Source organism: Acomys minous, assembly GCF_964271855.1.
Source record: "Acomys minous genome assembly, chromosome: 15".
NCBI classification, from domain to species: domain Eukaryota; kingdom Metazoa; phylum Chordata; class Mammalia; order Rodentia; family Muridae; genus Acomys; species Acomys minous.
In genome coordinates this window covers 71,539,255-71,562,183 of record NC_140497.1, presented here as the reverse complement: position 1 = coordinate 71,562,183, position 22,929 = coordinate 71,539,255, and the positions used below count along the sequence as shown (strand labels likewise).

At 39.9% G+C, this 22,929-nt stretch overlaps 1 long non-coding RNA gene across 1 annotated transcript in view; it reads right to left on the bottom strand.

Moving 5' to 3' along the window:
* The window catches only part of LOC311584120, a 170,415-nt gene that overhangs the window by 7,551 nt on the left and 139,935 nt on the right, over positions 1-22,929 (bottom strand). The window contains exons 2-4 of the long non-coding RNA XR_014774787.1: positions 14,776-14,838; positions 10,677-10,774; positions 6,939-7,110 (exon numbers count right to left, since the gene is read on the bottom strand). This is a non-coding gene — a long non-coding RNA (uncharacterized lncRNA). The remainder of the gene's footprint in view (positions 1-6,938; positions 7,111-10,676; positions 10,775-14,775; positions 14,839-22,929) is intronic.

Here is a 22,929-nt window from a genome sequence, read left to right as displayed (position 1 = left end):
AGACATTCCTCAGGATTCTTGGAGGCCTTGGAGCAAATTGGAATTCTTGATAAGCATTCACTTTCTGTTTGAAAGGGGCCATAGTTTCATTGTGTCTTCACATTTAAGACACACAGAGGAAATACATTCTTTCATCCCCTACAGGGACCCAACCGCAATCTTGGGGAGTCTCTGCTAATTGGTACTTAAATACTGGTCTCATCCCAAAACCCTGAGCACTATGCTTCCATCACATGGCTGTCAAGGCAGCATGATCATCGATCCATAGTATTTGTCCCAACATCTGTTCTTGATCTCAAATTCTGTGCCAACAAAACTCTTTAACTAGACCAAATTTTCTCAGAATGTCTCTTTCTCTCTGACTCAAATTTAGGCTCAGCATTCCTGATGATAGTGAACTGTCTTGATACAGTCTGAGCCTGAGGAATAATTTCTTTTAATGAAACTTTTTTATTTTTTACATATACATTTATATTATTACACATATATACAATAAAACTACCTATAGCAAGAAGAACCATGCCACAATCAGAAATTATATAAAGGTTACATTCTTAGTGTTTTGGGTAAGAATAATTTCTTAACAGTAGAGAGAAAAATAACCCAGATCCCCAAGTACAGAAATGCAGAAATGCTGTTTAGTAGATGAATTCAAATAAACTTCTTTAACATTTTTATTGAAATCTCTGTGCAGGGGAGTGGATAAATCATGACATGTTTTGATGAAATTAACATGCCAGGAACTGGAGCGTCAACTGAAGCTCTCAAAAAACAAATGTCTGGCCCTAAAATCCCAAAGCGCATGTACGATGCAGATTATTTGAACTTTCTGTGATAGCTGTATATTTTCTAATCTAATCTAAGTAGAATCATTAGTATGCATTTCTTTATATTGGGATTCTTTTTTTTTTTTTTTTTTTTTTTTTTTTTTGTAGTTTACTATCTCTTACTTCCGGGGAATTTCATATACGAGTGCTGTATTGATATCTTTTCCATCTCTCCCATCTCACTCCTCTGACTCTCTTCACGTCCCTTCCCACCAGACCTCAAATTCCTATGTTCTTCTTTAATGTTACATATATACCTATTTGCTAATCTCTGTGGTGTTGCGATCAGGACTTTGTGGAACCTCCAAGAACTGAGACCCTGTGAAAGGTCCTTGGAGTTTTGAAACTGAGATAGTTACAGTGGGATCCAAAGTGTTCATTTATAGGATGAGCTTGTTATAAAAGGAGGAAGCCAGGCTCCTTTAATAGGATTGTGCATGAAGTGTTTCCCCTGAGACAACACACACATAGTGGCACACCTATATGCACATGCATGAAGGCACACACACACATGTAAACACTCACACATGTATACACACATTCATATACAAACACAAGCATACACATGCTCACATGCTCACACACTCACACATGTATACACACATTCATACACAAACATAAGCATACACATGCTCACATGCTTGCACACACACACACATACATACTTGCACACTTGCACACACAAAGGTTTATGGTGAAAGCTGGGTCCCCAGATGGTGGCACCAGTGAGAGGTGCTTGGATCAATCAGGAGGGTACTAACTGCATCAAAACATTAATCTCCTGTCTGATAAATTAATAGCCAAATGGGATTCTAGGAAATAGTTACTGGTTACCAGAAATAGGTCACAGATCGGGAGGAGGGTAGGAGAGAAATTGACTCTGAAAGTCAATTGTGTCATGGCCACTCTTCTGTCTCTTTCTCTCTTGCTCTTCTCTCACCACATTCCACCTCCATCACTGGACTTCTACAGGGTGAGCTGTTTTCATCCTCACATCCGTCTATGGTACACAGACTCTCCATGGGGCCAGAAACGTTGACCTGAATGGCCATGGACCGAAACTTCCAACACCTTGAGAGTAAAAACACAACCATTTGTTTTAAGTTACGTAAGTCAGTTGCTTTGTCTCAGAGAAAGGCCTGTGTGCCTCCCTCTCTTCCATTGAGTTGGTGTCTCATTGCCTTTCACATTCTTGCCAGAGCCTGAACCAAGATGTTTTGATTATCAGCCTCCAAAGCTGTGCACTAAATAAACATATTTTATCTGTCTGTAGCTTTCTCCAGGTGTTCTGTGTTAGGAGTAAAAAAAAAAAAAAGACTAGCACATTTTGAATTAAGATACATTTCATTTAACACCAGATTCCTTTTTACCTCAAAAAGGGTGAAGTCCTCTTCAAGGCGCTAACATTATCGTGAATGAAGTAGGGAAAATCTTTGCTGTATAACGCAGCTTACGTTTCTTCACTAGAGAGAGGAGTGATAACTAAACATGTGCCTAGGTAGTTTGTCAGGTGGTGGGAACCCTAAGAAGAAACGGAATGAACGTAGACTAAGAGCTGAGATTTACATGCTAATTACAGGGAGGACCTCTGATTGGGTCACGTGTTAGTGGAGACACGAATGGCTTGAAGAAGTGAATCCAGAGTGACACGCAGACAAAGCAGCAGGTGAAAAACCTCTGAGGCCTGTGCATGCACAGCCTGCAGAAACCACAGTATATTGGAGGGGGATGGAAGGGGGGGTGTGAGGGGTCGGGGGTAGGGTAGGGTAGGGTAGGGTAGGGTAGGGTAGGGTAGAGTTTATGAAGGACTTTCAGGTTTTCTTCTGAGTGATAGAGGAAGCCAGAGAAAGGCTTTAAGCTGAAAAAAAAAAAAAGATGGGATTTGGTTTATTCTGCAGGTGTCATTGCAACTGTTAACTGCGTAATAGACAAGAAAAAAGGCAACTTTGATAGGAAAGTGGGAAGCAAAGAGACAAGGAGGCCAGCTGGGTCTCTAAATAACCAGAGGCCAGTTGAAGGCTAAGGTTGCCTTAAGTTAGAATGGTTTTAATAAGAAACATCTATTCTTTGTGGCCAGATAAATTTACGGCGTATGTAGAAGGCACAGTGGACAGACCTTTCTCATGAGCTAGTTATTAGGTGTGGGAGAAAAATGGAGGTGTAGAAAATGCATTTGTCCCACACTGAAAGAAAGCAGGTTTCAGGCTGGGAGGCTGCCATCTATACATTTGAATTAGCTTCTTCCAATGTTGATAAGTGATTTTGGACATTCAAATGGGAGATTACACGCAGGTAGAGAAATGGACTCTACAGTATGGGGTTGTAGTCTGCTTCTGAAGCACTGGAAGTGTTGAAAGCCTAGAGAGCAAGTAGACTGAAGAAGATGGAGCTCGGATGTGTGACACAGGGCTTCTAAGCCAGGAAGATGAGGACCACCATCTGACTGAACAAGCCATTGTCCTAGGAGGTACTGTGAACAGAGGGTGGGGAAGCGGGAAGAGTGGCAGGGAGATGGGCATATATACATGATAAGATATATATTCATACATATAGGATATACATTTATATGTATGATGTTATATATACATATACATAACATATATGTGTGTATATATACCATATATGGTATGTACATACATACACGCACACATATATAAAGCATGTGTTTGTGTGTGTTCACATGCACATGTGGCCAATGTGCTACATGCTGCTGGGAAATAAAAGGAAGGTGGATGATGGACCACAGGGTACTGTATAAATAATAACTAAAAAAAAAAAAAAATCTTAAAAAAAAGAACTACAACTCCCAGAATTCCAAGAATCCAAGAAGTTACCTGGCCCTTAGGAGGGCAGGAATTGTACACACAAATGCTACTTTGATCATCTGTGGCAGGGTGTCATATGAAAAGTCTCCTCGCATTTTTCCTACTTTCCACAAACCCATTTACCTTATTTTAGCTTAAAGGTCAGTTTGTTTGTTTGTTTGTTTTTAAAGCACTAGCTAACTTTCCTATCAGAGCTGTCATTCCCTGTAACACTGGCCTCAATCTTCTACTGACTCACCCACATATCAGTAACCAAATACTTGGGCAGTCACTATAAACTATTTAGATAAACTCTTTAGGCAAAACCTATAACCCAGCCAGCCTGAAAGCAATGTTCAAATAACTCCACAATTATCTCATTGTTGTGATCGATAATGCATAAGAAATACTGAAGGATTTTTGTAAGATTTAATTTAATCTGGAGGGCTCAAAAGTAATTGCCCTGTAAGCAGCTATCATGTTTCAGCAAAATAATATTCCCTTTGCATCATAAATTCTTTTAGTTATTATATATGCCTTAAAGGATATATGTGGAGGAAAGAAAGGGGAATTGATGTGATTGTACGTTAATTAAAATGTATTTTTAAAACCTCACTTTCTTATTTACTAGATCTTTACAAGGATGTAAGTATGAAAATTATTAAGTTTTATATTCATCAGGTTCAAAATAAATTAGAATGAAATCATTTAATTAAGTTTACATATCAGTGTGAACCTGAGATTGCTCAGGTTGCCATACCAGAACAACTTAGATTGAGGAAGGTTAGACAGCAGACGTCCGTTTCTGCATGTTGTACAGTTTGGGAGGCTGGGATGACAATGAAGGTGGGCATGGCTAGATTCTGACATGGCTCCCAGATTATTTCCTGTTCCTTCTAGGAGCCAAAAAATCTTTCTTAGAATTGAAAAATACAAATATTACAACAAGAAATCACCTGTGTCACTTTCTGACATGTCTGAAAACAAGGTATATACTAGATGCTTGCTGTATGGCACATACTCAAAAAAAAAATGCTTTGACATGAAAAAAAAAACCCAACAATCTAAAGCCACTAATATGTACAATAGAGAGATTCTACAAGGCACAGAAAATTGTTCTAAACCAATTTTCTTCATTATCATCATTAGACAAGTTTGTTAAGACATATTCTATTATAAAAATGAATAAACTTTGCAGCTGTTCCTCCAAATCTTTGCAAAATGCCTTGGGGGTGACTTGAACCAAAACCTCAAGTTCCCACAGGGACCTGATAAAACTCTGGTTTTCAGGTTCCTGAGAACCTTAGGGTTTGAGATGTCACAGCACTTTCAAATCTTGTCCAGACCAGACTCCTACATTTAAAAAAAAATAACAATAATACATTTCTCTAACCCTTTCTGCAAGCACAGATTCCCTAAATTGGAATCTCTGGTAGTGAGCCTAGGAGAAAGCTTTGTCACACATATGTTCTATTGCTCCAAAGCCATTATTGACACTGGGTACAATGACCATTGTTCTAGTAACAGGATGCGTATAAGTCAGTGTGTATGCCATTTCTATAGATCTGATAAAAATATTATGAAAACAGATGAATTCTTCATATATATATATATATATCATGTGGCTTATAGGTAACTTATTCAAAAGTAGAAGTAAATTTTGCGGGGCAGGTAAATTTGATTCATAAACAGTCACTTTTCTGGAATGTGCACATATATATATATTTATATGTCTGCTTCATATATGTATATAAAATTAAAGCATAGAAAAGCGCAAACATCACTCGAATATAAAAGCCATAGACATAAAAGACCAATGAGATATAGAGATAAAAAAGAAGAGATTTTTGAAATCTCTTCCTTAACAGAAAGATTTACACAGAAGGAATGCCTCCTTTATAAACCAAGCTAAATCCTCCTCCTATTACCAATACACATTCATATAGTATGGACTGTTCCTTTATTCTACTTACAAAGAAAAAAATCCAAGGGGCAATTAAGAAATAGCAATTCTATCACCTACATTGGACTAAAGCAGACAAGTATTTTCAAGATAATTGGTTGCCAGAAAAAAAGATAAAAGAAGGGACACTCAGGCTTAAATGACAAAGCAAGAGAACAGCATTGAAAATCGGCCTTTCCCCTGGAACTCGTAATCCAGAGCAGGGAAGCTTTCGCTGCCCAGTAGCTGTAATTTAGGCTTTCCAAAGGTCTGCCACTGTCTTCACAGCCTCTATCAAGGCAAGCAAATCTGTGACTCGAACAAGCAGAGGTGTGCACAGGCTCAAAATTGACCCATGCCACCGTTGCCACCTCCTCGGGGCCAAACTAATACAAAACCAGCACACGAGGCACAGCAGATGGGATAACAAGCATACATTGGTGAGAGTATATGTAGGAGGGCCTTTAATTGGGGTCATCAACTCAGTCAAATGTAGAGAACTGGTAATTTCTCAGGATAAACACGTAACAGCCATAGATCTTTGTATATGATTATTTTGAGGATAAACATGATCTAATGCTTTGGGGAGTATCTTATAATAGGCCGTAAGAAAGGAGAGAAATGGCTTGAAAGGATGTTGATTTTAGAAAGTAGGATAACCAGTGCTAAGTCCACGCCACCATACCCCTTTCACAGAGCCATGGGAAGCTGCCAATGCATAGTCCGAGAGCAAACCAAGTCCCCTGTGCACTTGCTTTCCAGTCTGTGGCTTCCAAAAGTACAAACCAAAAACAAACAAAACTCAGGTTCTTTTTTTTACTTGGTTCAAAGTGTAGTTGAGAAAATTCTATGAATCTTTGTTTGGAAAAAAAAATAGTTGTTTTTAAAAATGTCTCTTACTAAGAATATAGTCTGGCTCCCCGCCCCCTAATTTTCAATAGTTTTGAACAACTGTGCTCTGAAAGTACATTGCTAAAGTAAAACATTTTCCATAAGGTAAAATAGAGGCACCAAATGCACCAAAATATTACTTTGTAGAAATGATTTTTTTCCTTGTTTAGTCTTTTTTTTTTAATTTTCAAGTTGGTGTTTTTAATTTTCTAAAGGAATGGTAATATTTAAAGAAAATTTAAATTATAAAATATTTTAAAGTAGAAAACTGAAATGTAGTATACTAAAAATAGAACTATTCCCCTTCTATCTTTGAATTGTTTGAATGAAAGAATACTACGTGTGTGTGATAGGAGTAAGTGCCATGCTGCCATGTTACTTGACTGTGTATGCAATAGGATTAAGTGCCACGCCATCGTGTTCTCTGCAAGTCATCCTGACTACTTTTACAGATCTTTAACTTAAAATCCTTACCAGAGATGTGGTTAAGCTTCATGTACTGGGAAACAAGATGGTGTCTCTCCTTTCTCAGTCTTGAAGTCCACCTCACATGAGTCAAGTCTAATAAGGAAGATTTTCAGTTGTGTCCAGTGCATTCATTGTATGAAACTAACTGATGCTTTTCACTTGTTACCACCCTTTCCATCTGGCAAATGGAGATAAGCTGGAATCAGTTTCTCAAGTATAAATAGACAACTAGTTTTAAAAACACACTCAACTTGCCTAACTTGTACATAAGAACTGATACCTTCAAAACAAAAAAGAAAACTGAATGTTTTTCTGCCAACCTCTCAAACACAAATACCAAAAAAAGATAATTGAGAATGTGGGGCATTGGTTGGAATGTATCTCGGCAGTATGATGCTTACCTAACGTGCTACAGTATAAAAAAAAAATTCATGTCATAATCATGAGAGCCCAACGAAAGCTGTCACCATGAGCACTCTGAATTGAAGTAAATCATGCCAGGGACAGTGTCGGTCGGGTGTAAGAGCCAAACTGGAATAGGAGAAAGGCAGATATTTACTGGACCTCCAACTGACATGTCTTAGAAGCTGTGTGTGTGTGTATATATATACACACATATATTAATGTGCATATATATGCATATATACATATATTATGTAATATGTAATATATAATGTATATACACATACATATATATTAATGTAACCATGAATAAAGATAAGTTCATAAATATAATTAAAGTAGATGGAGGCTCCAAGGATACCTGGAAAGGATCTAACACTTTACAACTCCACATCTTCTACCCAATGGAAGTTTTTATTTTGATAGCCTATGTTTTCCCAATCAAACACAAATATCCCCAGAAAAGTAAACTCTCTTTTGAATCAAATCCTTTTCAGTATTTATAGTGACAGTTCAGGGAGAGAAGATAGTCACAAGCAAATGCAGGTAATGAAAAAGGGGGGGGGGGAATCCTACAAACAGAGGGAAAATGTCAATTGACTTGGATTTTTAGACAGTTGCCTTTGGCTTGGCCACAGCATTTCAGCCTTCAGTAATGGCAAACTGGAGACCTAAGCTATCCCTTAGCGGACACAGGTGATTAGGATAAAGGGCAAGCCATGCCTGAAATAAACAACAGTACATTCAACTGGGGTGAAATGAAATTTTAATGTAATTTTTATTTGCATTTTTCTGATGACTATGGATATTTGACATTTCCCCCCTCCCCCCACATATTTATTGTATGAAACTAGAAAGTTCCTGTAATGCAAAGGAAACTTTTTTAAAGCCTATGCAAAGTGGAAGTTCTGAACCAAGGGCACCATTCATCAGCAGTTCCTCAAGTGCAGAGTAACTAGAAGGTAGTGGAAGTTTCCATAGAAATGGAAATGAAGACTAGGAAAGAGTCAACAGTCGCCATCCATATGGAGCCATGTGGGAATCTGACACAGGATGCCGTGACTGGGTTGCAACACAAATACTCTCCACTGGGAACAGTGCTGGGAAAATTCAACCTGCATGAAGACTTCTTCATGCTACCCCAGTGAAAACATCCAAGAGAACAACATAACCTTACAGTGACAACATAAGCTTGCAAGGATGCGGGGGTGGGGTGAGGAGCAACTCCTCTACACTACCGATGAGAGTGTGAATGTGTCCGATCAGCATGGAAAGCAGTATGGAGGGAGGGTCCTAAAAAATTCTAAAAGCAGAAACAGTGTGGGAGCCAGCTCTACTCCTCCTGAGTATTTAGTTTACCATGCAGATTAAGATTGAGGAGAGACTATATGAAAATCGAATCTCAAGTGTTTACAAGGAGTACTTGATGGGTAACCATGTTTGTCCATTGCCTGTTTTCTACATTCCTATCGGGCTATCTTTTATGTATAATATTTAAGAAAATGATAAGAAGATAAGATAGTAAGGTACCAGGCAGCAGATATTATGTTATAGAGGAGTTTATTAAATAAGTATGGGGGGGATATAAGAGGGGAGGGGTACCTCAGAGAGAGGTAGACAGAGACAGAGACAAAGGAAGAGAGAGGGAGAGGAAGAGGAAGAGGAAGAGGAAGAAAGAGGAAGTGTAAGGGGAGGGGTGTGTCTGTTCTTTTATATAGCCCTGGGCAGGGCCATGCCCCCATAGCAGGTAGGCAATGACATCACAGGTAGGCAGATCGAAGCAGAATCCTAACATTCCTATCTTTTCCTGTAATTAAAAAATGAGGAATCCCCGCAACTCCCACTCCTTTGTAAGCGTTGGTGAACAACCGAAATGAATGTTACTTTGCAGACAAATATGACCACTGCCTAGGAAGTCTCAAGATGAGTTTTCATGGGCTCATCCCACAGGAGACTTCTTCCCTTTCCTATTGCTCCAGCCATGAACAAACAGCGTTCTTTTCTGCTCCATGCCAGCCAGTGCAATGAATCCCTATTACAGTAACTTGAATAAAGTCATTTCCTAGCTTTCTAGTATGTGTGTGTGTTTGCCTTTCACACCTTGGAGATCATTATTATGAAAAGACTCATCTTTGTATGAAATTATACATACAGATTTGGGGAGGAATAAGAAATCTGAAATTATCCCACATGGACTTCCAATGTTGTCCTCTTTACTCCCCCAAATACATATTATTTCTTACTGGATGCCTTTCTATTAATTACGTGTATGTGTGTGTATATCTGTGTGTGGGTCTGTGCACATGACTGTAGGTGACCATGGAGGTCAAATGAAGGCATCATCTCTCCTGGATCTGGAGTTATGAATGGTTGTGAGATGTCCAGCTCGGTGCTGGGAACTGAGCTTATGTGCTCTTTAATGCTGAGTGGTCTCTCCCGCCCTCGATCATCTCTTCACTCTACAGACAACCACTTCAACTGAAAGCTGAGTCCTTGCAATTTTGAGATTTTAGGCCTCCTTTTTATTGTCATTTGTGTGTATGTGTGCATGTCACAGCATGCATGAGGAGGAGGTCAAAGGGCAACTTTGTGGAGTTGGTTTCCTCTTTCTACACCTTCATGATTTCCAAGGACTGACGGCAGATCTTCAGCCTTGTGTAGCGAACACTTTCTCCACTAAAGCCATCTCTCCACCCACCCCTAGATTGATTTCTGTGGTGATTGTTGGCTGATTTCAACCAGTCAGTAATACTCCAAGAAAAGCAGTCAAAATGGAAAACTTTACTTCCAGAAGTTTAGATGACTAAGTTTGAGCCAGCCACTGCAGATTCTAGTCCCTTTATTTCCTAGATCATATGCTGCCCAGATGTAAGAGACTCCTTAAAATGCTTAGAGCTCCCCTTTGGAGCCTACAGATAGTGAGGTTCTATATGAAATGTCAACAGTAAAAACACCCAGATTACATCATTGTCAGCTGTGTAACTTTTCTTTTAAAAAGAAAGAAAAGAAAAAGAAAGAACAAAAAGTATTATTTTGTTGACACCTAAATGAATTGAATTGGCTTTCCCTTGGCCAAACTTCATTAACAAGAAATAGTCCTCCATACAATCTGTATAAAGGTTAAAAGGCCCCCATTAGCATTTTAGTAAATGAATGCCCAATGCCCAATGCAGTGACCACTACTTTGCATCACCTTTATAATCAGGTAGAGGGCAATTGAGGAGAAAGTAGCCATGCATCCTTTATTTCTAGGCATTTTAAACTTTTGCCCTCAGACTAGAAATGACTGACCACATGCGGTAGCAGTTTCAGAAAATAGAAAATAAGTCCGTTTATGCTCACTTAGTCAGGGAGTGACATCAGCTCTCCATTCAGCCAAACTTATGTCACATTTTTAATTTCCTTCTGGAAAATTCCCTTCTCCTCTTCTGACATTGTATCTGCAGAAACAAAATCGTCAAAGGTCAGTTATCCTATAAGGCGGCTCTCCTAACTCAGACTAGCCTAAATGGCCCTGCCACCATTCCTCCAAGGCCCTAAAAGGAACATGCCTTATTTTCCTGCTTCACCCCTTTGCATATGTTGAAAGTTATTTAAAGCAGAGAGCTTTGGATTACATGGAGAAAGCACTTGGCATGTTCTACTTCCACTAGAAAAATATTTTTTCTCAGAATGGCTCACTTCTGAGATAGAAGTCTGTCCTCTGGTAAGCTGTCTCCCGTGTTAATTCTATTAAATTTCCATACCTAGAGATTTTTGATCAGTTGATTTGAAAACCTATTGTTAAACTTTGCTTTGGGTGAGAAATGCCTTTTATGCTGAAGCCAGAGAGTCATAGAACCCTGGCTTTCTTCTTTCTACAAAGCATCACATCAGATCAGCACAGGAGGAGGCAGCTACCCGCAGTTTGTTGGTAGAGAGATAAGTAATGGCACTAAGATTAGGGGTGATGCTCAGAGCTTCACTGCAAGCGTTAGCTTCGCATACTATATAATGCATAGTAAAAGTCACAAATAGGATCTTCTACTTGTGGTTAGGTCCCTGCTTGCTGCAGGGTGTGTCTGGCGTACCCTGCCCTCTTCCCTGAATCCCCTAGCCCAGGGGTGGGCCTCTCATCTCCCAGAGGCTCTTTACTGTATAATACAAATGCTTTGGTTCCCCTCCTGCCAATATCAATCTCTCTCTCTCTCTCTCTCTCTCTCTCTCTCTCTCTCTCTCTCTCTCTCTCTCTCTCTCTCTCTCTCTCTCTCTCTCTTCCCCGTCCCCTGCTGCTCTCAATAAAACTGCATTTACAAAGCTTTGTCTTGCCATTAGCTCATTCCATTATAACCTATCACTCATCCCTAGACACAGCCCGTTGCCTTAATTTCATCCTGGCTATGAGGACCGGAGAGTGGAATGGACAGCTTACATATACTACAGTCTTTGTCTTTAGTAGGCTCATGAATGCCAATGGTTTAAAATATCTATTATTGAATGGTTACATGTGGTCTCATATATCATTAAAAACATAGTGGTCACTCTGTGAGAAAACTTTCCTGGTTTTCTTTTATAGAGCTATCAAGGTCAAACTAAACGTGGGTTTGAGGCCTTTTTCTGAATCATGTTACCTCTTTGAATCCTAACCATATCCACCCAATAGAGCTGTGAACATCCACCTTTTACAGCAAATAGTCACTGAGCACTTGTAGTTCTAACTATTGAAGCCTATTCCTAATAATGATGAATTAATACAGTTTAGTAAAAGTAGAGAGCAAGACATATAAACAGATAAAAATCCATTGAATTTTAAGATTCTTAATATGGGGAGTGAGAGACGGCTTAGAGGTTACGAGCATGCACTACTCATATAGTGGACCAGAGTTCAGTTCTCAACGTTCAGGGGCTCACAACTGTCTTTAACCACAACTCCAGGGATGCAACACCCTCTTCCAGCCTCCATGAGCACCCCACATATTTAGACATACTCAGACATAGGCATGTGCAAATACGTACTTTTTAAAAATGATTTTAAATATAGAATTGAAGTAGGAAATGCCCACTATTTTTGTGTGCCCTGCCCCTATAACCTACTGAAACCACACAGCTTCATGTTAAAAGGAATACAATAGCTATAGGGTAATTAACATATTTCTTAGCAGTAGGAACAGAGACTTTGGCCAAGCTACAGGACCAGGTGCAGGTAAATATTCCATTTTTTGTTTAGTGTCAGATTGCTCAATGAAAAGTTCAGGGTTCAACCAAGATGTTCTGTTTGCCCTTTTGAACTGTGAGGACAAATAACACAAACTAAAAATTAGAAACTAATGCTCCGTGTTGAAAATAAGGAAAGAGGCTCAACCCACAAAGCATTTCCTTTGAACACTTATCTTAGTACATTTGTAAATTCATTCTTCGATTTTTCAAAATGTATAAAGTCTTGTTTTTAAAGTACAATCAACTTCATGCTATCTCTACAATTCAGAAATGGCTTTTTAAAATATCTGAAAGCTATTTCCTTAAAGTTTCTCAACAAAACAGAAGGCAGCCCGCCTACATTCTCTGGAGAAATAACCTAATCTCACTGTCACTGTGTGTCTTGCTGTGAAACAGCCTCCCGTCTCCAAATGCAAAGTCTGCTTTCTCTTAGACAAAAACACTCAGCTAACACAGGGGGAGGTCAGATCACAAACACAACAGAACTCTATGTGCACTCACGTTATTTTACCTGAGGACTAGTCACCACTTATCTTGAGAACATGCATGTATCTGGCTGGCTGTACAGTGGGCAAAGATTTCTGTCTCTTCACTCACTCCAACAGACTGCCTGTTTTCTTTCTCTCCAACTTTGATGGGGAACTTTTATTTTAAGGATGCAGAGGATAGTTGGTGCTCTGATGATATTTTCCCAACATCATTCACTTCAGGCATCTCACTGTGTCTTTTACATTTAAGTGTACTGAGTCATCCTTCGACCAGCGTCTGTATTTCAACAATGGACTGGTACTGAGTCCCTGGGTTTTAAGGCTGGCCAGGAACTAAGCCTGTCACTAGATGAAGCCTTGGACCTTCATCTGGTTAATCAAGATGATTATGAGGAAAATGGTCTTTTATTCATTCTTCTGACATCTCTTTAGTATACATGCTACGGCCATTTTCTTAGGCGATAGCTGTAATGTAGTAAACCAATGAAACTATGTTTCAAATCCTGCTCTATTCTATGGAATGAAAGTAATAAGTAAATAACTAAATCACTTTTCACATGTTAATATTCTGACCATTTTGAAACTGAGGAGGAATGGCTGCTATGACCCTGACTAGCCAGGCAGAGGGACTGCATGCCACCCATTGTAAGCATTTGCCTGCTTCAATGCTCTATAGCCAAAGACTGTGTGTGTGTCACGGCAATGATTTTCTCACAGCTCAAGCTGGTACCTGTGTCAGGAAGTCCTGCCCATCCCATGATGAGTCAAGAGAAAACAAAGACTGTAGTACAAAGACATGCAGCAAAACTATTGGCAGGTCCCCACTGAGTGAGTGACTGCTGCCTGGTGAGACACCACCACAGTGATGACATAAAAACAAGCTGGTGAGACACCACCACAGTGATGACATAAAAACAAGCTGGTGAGACACCACCACAGTGATGACATAAAAACAAGCTGGTGAGACACCACCACAGTGATGACATAAAAACAAGCTGGCATAGCTAGGTCTTGAGAAAGCCCTATTCCCAGTTTTCTGAGATAGCTCCAGATAGATTTCCAAAGTGGCTGTACTAGTTTGCATTCCCACCATCAATGAAGGAGTATTCCTCTCTCCCCACATTCTCGCCAGCATGTGGTGTCACTTGAATTTTTGATCTCAGCCATTCTGATGGGTGTAAGATGGAATCTCAGAGTTGTTTTGATTTGCATTTCCCTTATGACAAGGGGGGTTGAGCATTTCTTTAAGTGTTTCTCAGCCATTTGATATTCCTCTGTTGAGAATTCTCTGTTTAGTTCTGAGCCCCATTTCTTAATTGGGTTATTTGGTTTGGTGGTCCAAGAAGAGACTTGATACCCTATGAGCATATACAAGGGGAGGAGGTCCCCCTCAGTCACAGTCATAGAGGAGGGCAGTAAGGGGAAAATGGGAGGGAGGGAGGAATGGGAGGATACAAGGGATGGGATAACCATTGAGATATAATATGAATAAATTAATAAAATATATATATATTTTAAAAACAAGTTGGCTGTGGTGTGGAGAACTCGCAAAAAGATAAAAGAATTGATCTGCCATATGACATAGATACAATGTCCCTCAGCATGTGACCCAAGGACTAGGCATCCTACTCCACAGATGCTTGCTTAGCCACATTCACCGAGGCTCTGTTTACAACAACTAGGAGATAAAGGCAACCTAAATGTCCTCCACCTGGTGACGTTTAATGAAAGCATCCCACACAGACATGATAGAATACCTTCAGCTGTAGACAAACAAACCAAAAGGTGAAGTCATGAACTTTTCAGGCAAATGGATGGATCTGGAAGAGACCATATTGAGACACAGAAAGACAAACATTGCATTTCTCTGTCATCAGAGGCTCCTAGCTCCACATCTTCAGGCATGAGTACCTATGCTGGTGTAACTGCAGAAACCAGGAAAGTAAAAAGGGACCAGTGCTGGAGTATAAAGGTAGAAAAGCAAGACAGGGGTGGGGGTATCTGGTTACAAGTGATCTGATGTAGGAAATTGGGGCAGGGGGCGTCCCTAGTTAGATATAGGGAAGGAAATAAATACAAAAGGTGGGAGGCAGGTAAAATAACAGTAAGGATGTCTGAAAAGGTCATAAGAAGTCATTCTATTAACTATTTACCTAAAAAACTAAAATATACATAACTCTGTGTATAAGTATACATATATACCCAAAATGAAATTTGCTCATCTACGCTAACAATGCTCCCTCCAAGAGCCAAATGCCACCTAACAAAAGCCTCAACACCAGGCTTGTGAAACCTTTTCAACTGTTACTCAGAGTTGTCCAGGAAACTCCCAGAATGTGCAGGCTATTTCTATTACCCATTGCTGCCTCCTAGGAGTAGAAGGTAAAGTCCTTATTGCTAAAGACTCCTTGCACTTCAGATACAGGGCCCAGAGGCCCCTGAGCTGGAACTGACCTAAATGCTTGCTCTCTGAGAACGAGTTTTTATGGTACAAGAAGGCACCTTGCAGGCTTCCAAAGAGTGAAAAGCAACCAAAAGTGCTACCCAGTTGTGATGCCTAAGGACCACAGACATGACCAGCATGGCCTGGGTATGGTAGTGGCACATATAACTTGGCAGTAACCAATAGCTCAATAATTGAACTTAAGGCCCACTCAGCAAGAGTAAAATTACACGTGGTACTAGAAACCTAATCAACTAGCAAGGGTTAGTAGAGTCGTGGATCTTGAAGGAAAACATCTAAGAACCACTTCACTAAATCAACATAATCCCCAACTACATTCTAAATGTTTGTTCTTATACCCAACGATGAACGTAGTCCTCCTCCCTCATGAAGAAAATTTCTTTCTGCAACAGACAGAGGCTATTACATAAAACCACAACTAATCAAAATTCAAGCTTGTGGAGCCCAGTCCCAATGAATATATCTAAAACAAGTCCCGTACCTAAGGTTCTAGGAACACTGTAGATGGGGGTGGAGCAGGGGGTGGGGTGGGAAGATGGTAAGGGCCAGAAGATCAGAGAGTTTCCTGTGAGGCTGCGTATCCTAGTAATGTCAAAGCCTGCACCCGTAAAGTCTCATCAGCAGACTGCCTAAACCGAGCTGAACAAGGACAACAGAAACAAATGTGCCAAAGTGGATGGGAAAGACTAAGAGGCCTTAGCTTCATGCAAAGACTAAGCCTTATACTAAAGGCAACTAAGGAATGCTGGGAGTGAGGGGAATAGTCTTCTCCGGGGAAGAACACTGCTCTTAACTGCTGAGCCATCTCTCCAGCCCTTCCAATTGGTTATCTAATACCAGGTGGTCAGTCCTATAGGCATACATGCAAGTAACATTATGCAGACTAAGAAGGTTACATTTAGGAATATATATTTTTTAAAACATATATGAATATGTAGATATATGTATATTAAGAATATATGCATGTAAAAACATTAACATAACAACAATGAATGAAAAGAGTGGCTATGGGTTTGAAAGAGAACAAGGAGGGCTATATGGAAAACTTTACAGGGATGAAAAGGAAAAGAGAAATTATGTAATTATATTATAAATTCAAAATTAATAGAGAAGGGAAAGTGGAAAATAAGTGAGGATGAGAACTGAGGAAACTGTTCAATACAGTCTTTCACTTATATAACTTATGCAGTTCCGTGCCTTATATTAAATTCCATATGTCACAAACAAGCTACATTGCCTGCTGCTATGATTCGTTCTGAGGCTATCGAAAGATCATTCTTTTTCTCTCCCATCACACATCTTAAGTTGCCTTAAGTTTCACAGAACAATACAGCCCCTCTAGGCTCCTTGCCTAGTGAGATCACACAGATGTCCTAGGGAACTCAAAGCCTTCTCAAGGCATGGTGGTTTACCACAGCTGGTAAGGTATCTGTGTTGATAACTGGGTACAGACAGATCAACATGCTCTCTCAGCTTCCAGACGTTTTCCTTACTGCCCCTGCTGCACAGTCTACATTCCATGGATAATAAGGAATACCATGCCCCCACAATTATGCCTTTACTGTCTAGACAACCCCACAATAATGCCTTTACTGTCTAGGCGTTCAACAGCATCAGGAAGACAGTAGGACAGCAGTGTGGCAGCGTCCTGCTTGTGCTGTCTGCTAACAGCACCTCTCTGATGGGAAGCAGGACTCTGCATAAGCAAAGCCAGGCAATGGAAAGCATCCTGCCAACGGCAGATGCTGGAGAGTGGAGCTGATCCTCCCTGCATCCTCACTCACGTTAGAGGAGAGTACGCGGTTATTCAGTTCAGCGCGTGCACCTAATCCTGAAAGGCATCTCAAAACCAGTGGCCAGCAAACTGACTTCTTGCCAAAATCATTTCTTGTTGTTGGCCATTTTTAAAATTGGATGGCTTTCAAGTCATGATAGGGAAGTCAGAAAAGTCCTCCAAGTAGATTATATGCCACCCCTAAAGAAGTTGATTGAAGACGAGGATTTTTCAGTGACCGGACACCTGAAAGCTTTGCTTACATTGGAGTTGTCTGATACTTCCTGAGTTTATCCCTCCCACTGCCACTCACAAACCTTAGATAACAGCACACACCCAGTCCAGATCAGCATGTCCCATTGTGTGGGGAAGATGAATTCTCCTATATTTGGGGGAATGTCAAGGAGTACAATGATTCTGAAGAACAGAATAAAAATGCCTGACAAGCCCTTGCTTGGAAGGGGGATCACAGGTCCTGGCAGGGAGCAGGATACCTGGCTTGGTGGGGATCACAGGTCCTGGCAGGGAGCAGGATACCTGCCTGGGTGTGCTAGGTGTACTTTACACTTTGTTTCCAACACCCGTGTTCCTAACTGGATTGGAAAGTCCATGAGGGGAGGAGCCATGGAGCTCTCGTTGTCCTTGGGTTGCATAGCTGGCATGTTATCTCGCACAAACTGAGATGAATTAAATATATGTTAAGTGAGTCAACTAATGACTTCTCTATTGAAGGATGGGGACAGAAACCCCACAAATAGAAAGGGAGAGAAGAGGAGCGTGAACAAAGACTGTGCAGAAAGCCCAGGGCAGAGAAACAACAAGCTGGTCCTTACGTCACCCCATTTGATTGATGCCGAGCCTCTGATTGGAGCTTGAGAGGCTCTCCGTAGACAGACTTTAACAGTGTCTCGTCTGTGTTTTAGATAAATGGCGGCAACAGAAAGAGTGATTTAAAGTTAGTTAAAAGGCTTTTCACTTCTAGGCACAGAAACGCATGTGGCACACACGTCAGTGAAAGGGAAACATCCATGTGGGGCTGATTGAGGGAGGTGGAACTTCTCATGAAAGTCAAGAATGGAAAAATAACTCCAGCAAGAACATCCTGAAACCTGGACTGCACTTGGCTTCTCTCTGTGCATATCAACTTCCAAAGTATTGCTGTCAATTCTGTATCTCTTCAGATTGCTCTTGTCATAAAGATGAATACCAAAAAAAAAAAAAAAAAAAAATGCTGCTGAGTATGTGGAGAAAGCAGAACACTTAAACATTGTTGGTAGGAATATTAGTTAGTACAGCCATTGTGTAAAATGGCATGGAAAAGTCTCAATACTGAAACTAGGGCGATCATCCACCCCAGAACTACCATATTTGGGTACACACCCAAAAGAATTGAATTCAGTACATCTAAGATCTACTTGTACTGCTATGTTTACTGCAGGATTATCAACAGTAGTCAACATATGCACAAAGTAAATACCCATCCATGAAAAAGAGTTAGAAAAAGCCAGACCTATCCAGGAGAATAGTCTTGGCAGTTTGTGTGGAGATTTCTCAAGAGCATACCTAAATGAGATGTTGCAATTCTTGCAACATGTAGTTTATCATTAAATAGCAGGAGTGTATTTCCAAAACCCAGATATAGCTATAACTAGAAAATAGTTATAATATAAAAATAATCTAAATGTATCATTAAAAGAACTCATTATGAAACTGTGACTAAAATATTAAGTAGCCTCTAACATATATTTATAGTGTAATCTTGACATGAAAAATATAAAATTATACAAATGTGTTAACATTTATACTGATCCTTGTGTTCTTGGTGGTCTTGATATTTTGAGATATCTATTTCCAAATAGTTCATAGTTAAAAACAAAACTCTCTTTAAATTAACTTTCCCAAGGAAAAGAAAATTGTGAAGATTTGTCTTAAACATGAAAATAATCTTTACCATATTTATCACCATGTACAAAACTAAAGTCCAAGTAGATTAAAGACCTTATCTTAAAACCAGACACCCTAAATCTCTTAGAAGAAAAAGTGGGGCAAAGCCTAGAACTCATTGGTATAGGAGACAACTTCCTGAACAGAACACCAATAGCTTATACTTTAAGATCAAAAAATAATAAACGGGACCTCATGAAAATGAAAAGCTTCTGTAAGGCAAAGGAAACAGCAGAACAAAATGACAGCCTATATACTGGGAAAAGACCTTTACCAACCCCACATCCAACAAAGGGCTAATATCTAAAATATATAAGGAACTCAAGAAATGAAATGCCACAAAACCAAATAACCCAATTAAAAAAATGGTGAACAGAGTTAGAGAATTCTCAACAGAGGAATATCGAATGGCTGAGAAGCACTTAAAGAAATGTGCAACATGCCTAGCCAGCAGGGAAATACAAATCAAAACAACTCTAAGATGTTGTCTTACACCTATCCAAATGGCTAAGATCAAAAATTCAAGTGACAGCACGTGCTGAGGAGGATGTGGAGAAAGGACAACACTCCTCCACTGCTGGTGGGAGTGCAAACTTGTATAACCACTTTGGAAATCAATCTGGCGCTATCTCAGGAGACTGGGAATAAACGTACCTCAAGCCCCAGCCATTCTACTCCTGGGCGTACACCCTAAAGATGCTCTATCACACAACAATGACATTTATTCAACTATGCTCATAGCAGCCTTGTTCGTAATAGCCACAATCTGGAAAGAACCTAGATGTCCCTAAACTGAATAATGGATAAAGAAACTGTGGTTTATTTACAAAGTGGAATACATTTCAGCTATCAAAAACAAGGAATCTTAAAATTTGCAGGCAAACAGATGGAACTAGAGACAATCATCCTGAGTGACGTAACTCAGACCCAGAAAGACATGCATGGTATATACTCACTCATGAGCAGATATTAGCCACTTAATACAGGATTACATTACAATCCTGTGGTTACACTACAATACAGAGACTGATGCACCAACCAAGGTCCGTGTATAATATGGACCTAGACCTTCTGCTTAGATATCGTAGATATGCAGCACAGTCTCCTTGTGGGTCCCACAGTATGGGGAATAGGGACTACTTCTGACATGGACTCCCAATGTTGATCACTTCCCTCCTGGCAGGGTAGCCTTGCCAGGCCACAGAGGAAGAGGACACAGGTAGTACAGACTGGATAGACTGAGGTCAGATGTTAGGGGAGTGGGGCTCCCCTTTCTGAGAACTAGGGGAGGCCGAGAGAAGGGATGAGGGAGGGAGGTGGGATTGTAAGGTGATGAGGGAGGGGCCTGCAATCAGGATGTAAATATTTCAAACTGCAGACGAAGCAGAGAACTTAGATTTCTAATTCCACTACACAGGAATAGCTCTGAGACTGGCTGAGACATCAATGTCTAGGCATAGACAAGGCTCTGTGTTGGTGACTGAATCCCTACGGCTTATTATCAGATGCCATCCTTCATATGGCATGAAGATTTGCAGATGTCTTCTGCTCATACAAAGAGCAGAAAGCCAGCCTTAATTGTTCTGTGCATCCTCACCTCTCATACAATTATAATTTTAGGACTGCATAATGCTTGCAAGAAATTATGTGTTTTCAGAACAAAAGAACCGGACACTGACATTGGATCAGACTTAACAAGGACTCATTTTTTTCAGCATGCTGGACACTGACATCCTGCATCCTTCATGCTCCAGCCCCAGGCACTTCAGTTGCTGTTCCTCATCAGAACAGGACAGGTTCCAGGACAGAGTTGTAGGGAGCTTCTGATCCCAATTGGCCCAGCGTTTCAGATTGTCACACACAGGATCCCTATTAAGCCTGGAATTTTTCAACATTTAGAAACTGGACCACAAATGCTATTCTTGGGTTGTTTAACTATTTCTCCCATTTTATTTGTACCCCTACAAAGGTATTATTCACCCCAAATCAGCCTTAAGAGAATGATACCCCATTTCCGCTAAGGGGGGCTGGGTAGGTTTTTATTGGCTCTCTTGGGCTATAGATGCTTATTTTCATAGGGAGTTGGTTATAAGTTTTTATTGATCTTATTCATAGAGAAAAACAAGGTTGGACTCAGGGATGTCTCTCTTTTCCTTTATCTTTCTTTCATGGGTATGGAGAGAGGGGTTGAAGAGAAAGAAGGGGGCTATAGAAGTATATAGGGATGACAGGACAAAAGTAGATTAATGAATCTCGTCCTCAACTTAAGGCCTTAATTGTTATTCACAGATAAGGTTACTTTTAATTCATTGGTATAGAATTTTGTATATTGATGCAAAATAAGTTTAATTTTGATACATTGGTATAGAATTCAAATGTAAGATTATTCTTCACACACATAGGTATTTCTACTATATCTACAATGAGATATTGTACCCATCCAACCCAATTATAATACAAGGTTTACTTACCCTGAAAGTGGTACTGTAGGCTGTTTAGGATAATTAAGTAATACAAGCTAATTTTTAGTTGATCAAATCATGGTCATGTCAATTACTAGTCCAAGAATATATATCCTAGGTTTAACAGATAGATATGATTCTATAGCTATATAAGGTAAAATCATTAGATAAGGTATTCAAAAGCCTCAGTGACCCATGGAATATGACATTTGAAGATGTTTTTATTATTTTAAAGATTATTTGACAACAAGACAGATTAACTCCTGGCAGCACCGAGCCTACTTCAAAAAAGATAATAAAGAGTTCACCAACCCTACATCTGACAAAGGTCTAATATCCAAAATATATAAAGAACTCAAGAAATTAAACACCACCAAACCAAATAACCCAATTGAGAAATGGGCCTCAGAACTAAACAGAGAATTCTCAACAGAGGAATATCAAATGGCTGAGAAACATTTAAAGAAATGTTCAACCTCCTTAGTCATTAGGGAAATGCAAGTCAAAACAACTCTGAGATTTCATCTTACACCTATCAGAATGGATAAAATAAAAAATTCAAGTGATACCACATGCTGGCTAGGATGTGGAGAGAGAGGAGCACTCCTTCATTGCTGGTGGGAATACAAACTAGTACAGCCACTTTGGAAATCTATCTGGTGCTATCTCAGAAAACTGGGAGTAAGGCTTCCTCAAGACCCAGCTATTCCACTCCTTGGAATATACCCAGAAGATGCTCCAGCGCACAACAAGAACATGTGCTCAACCATGTTCATAGCAGCCTTATTCATAATATCCAGATCATGAAAACAGCCTAAGTGTCCCTCAGTAGAAGAATGGATAAAGAAATTGTGGTACGTTTACACTATGGAACACTACTCAGCTATTAAAAACAAGGAAATCCTGAAATTTGTGGACAAATGGATTGAACTAGAAATGATCATAATGAGTGAGTTAACCCAGAATCAGAAAGACTCAAGTGGTATATACTCACTTATATCTGGACACTAGCCCAAGGGGCATGGCCCATGAAAGTCTTCACTTACCAGGAAACTGGGATAGAGTGGAGGACATCCTACTGGGACTCTAGGTAAGAGAAGCATGAGAGAATGGGGAAATAGAAGGATCCAGAGGGACCTAGAAACCTACAAGAAGAACATTATGATGGGCGAATCTGGGCCCAGGGGTTCTGCTCAAATTATGGCACCAGCCAAGGACAATACGTGCAGTAAACTTTGAACCCCTACCCAGATCTAAGCAATGGATA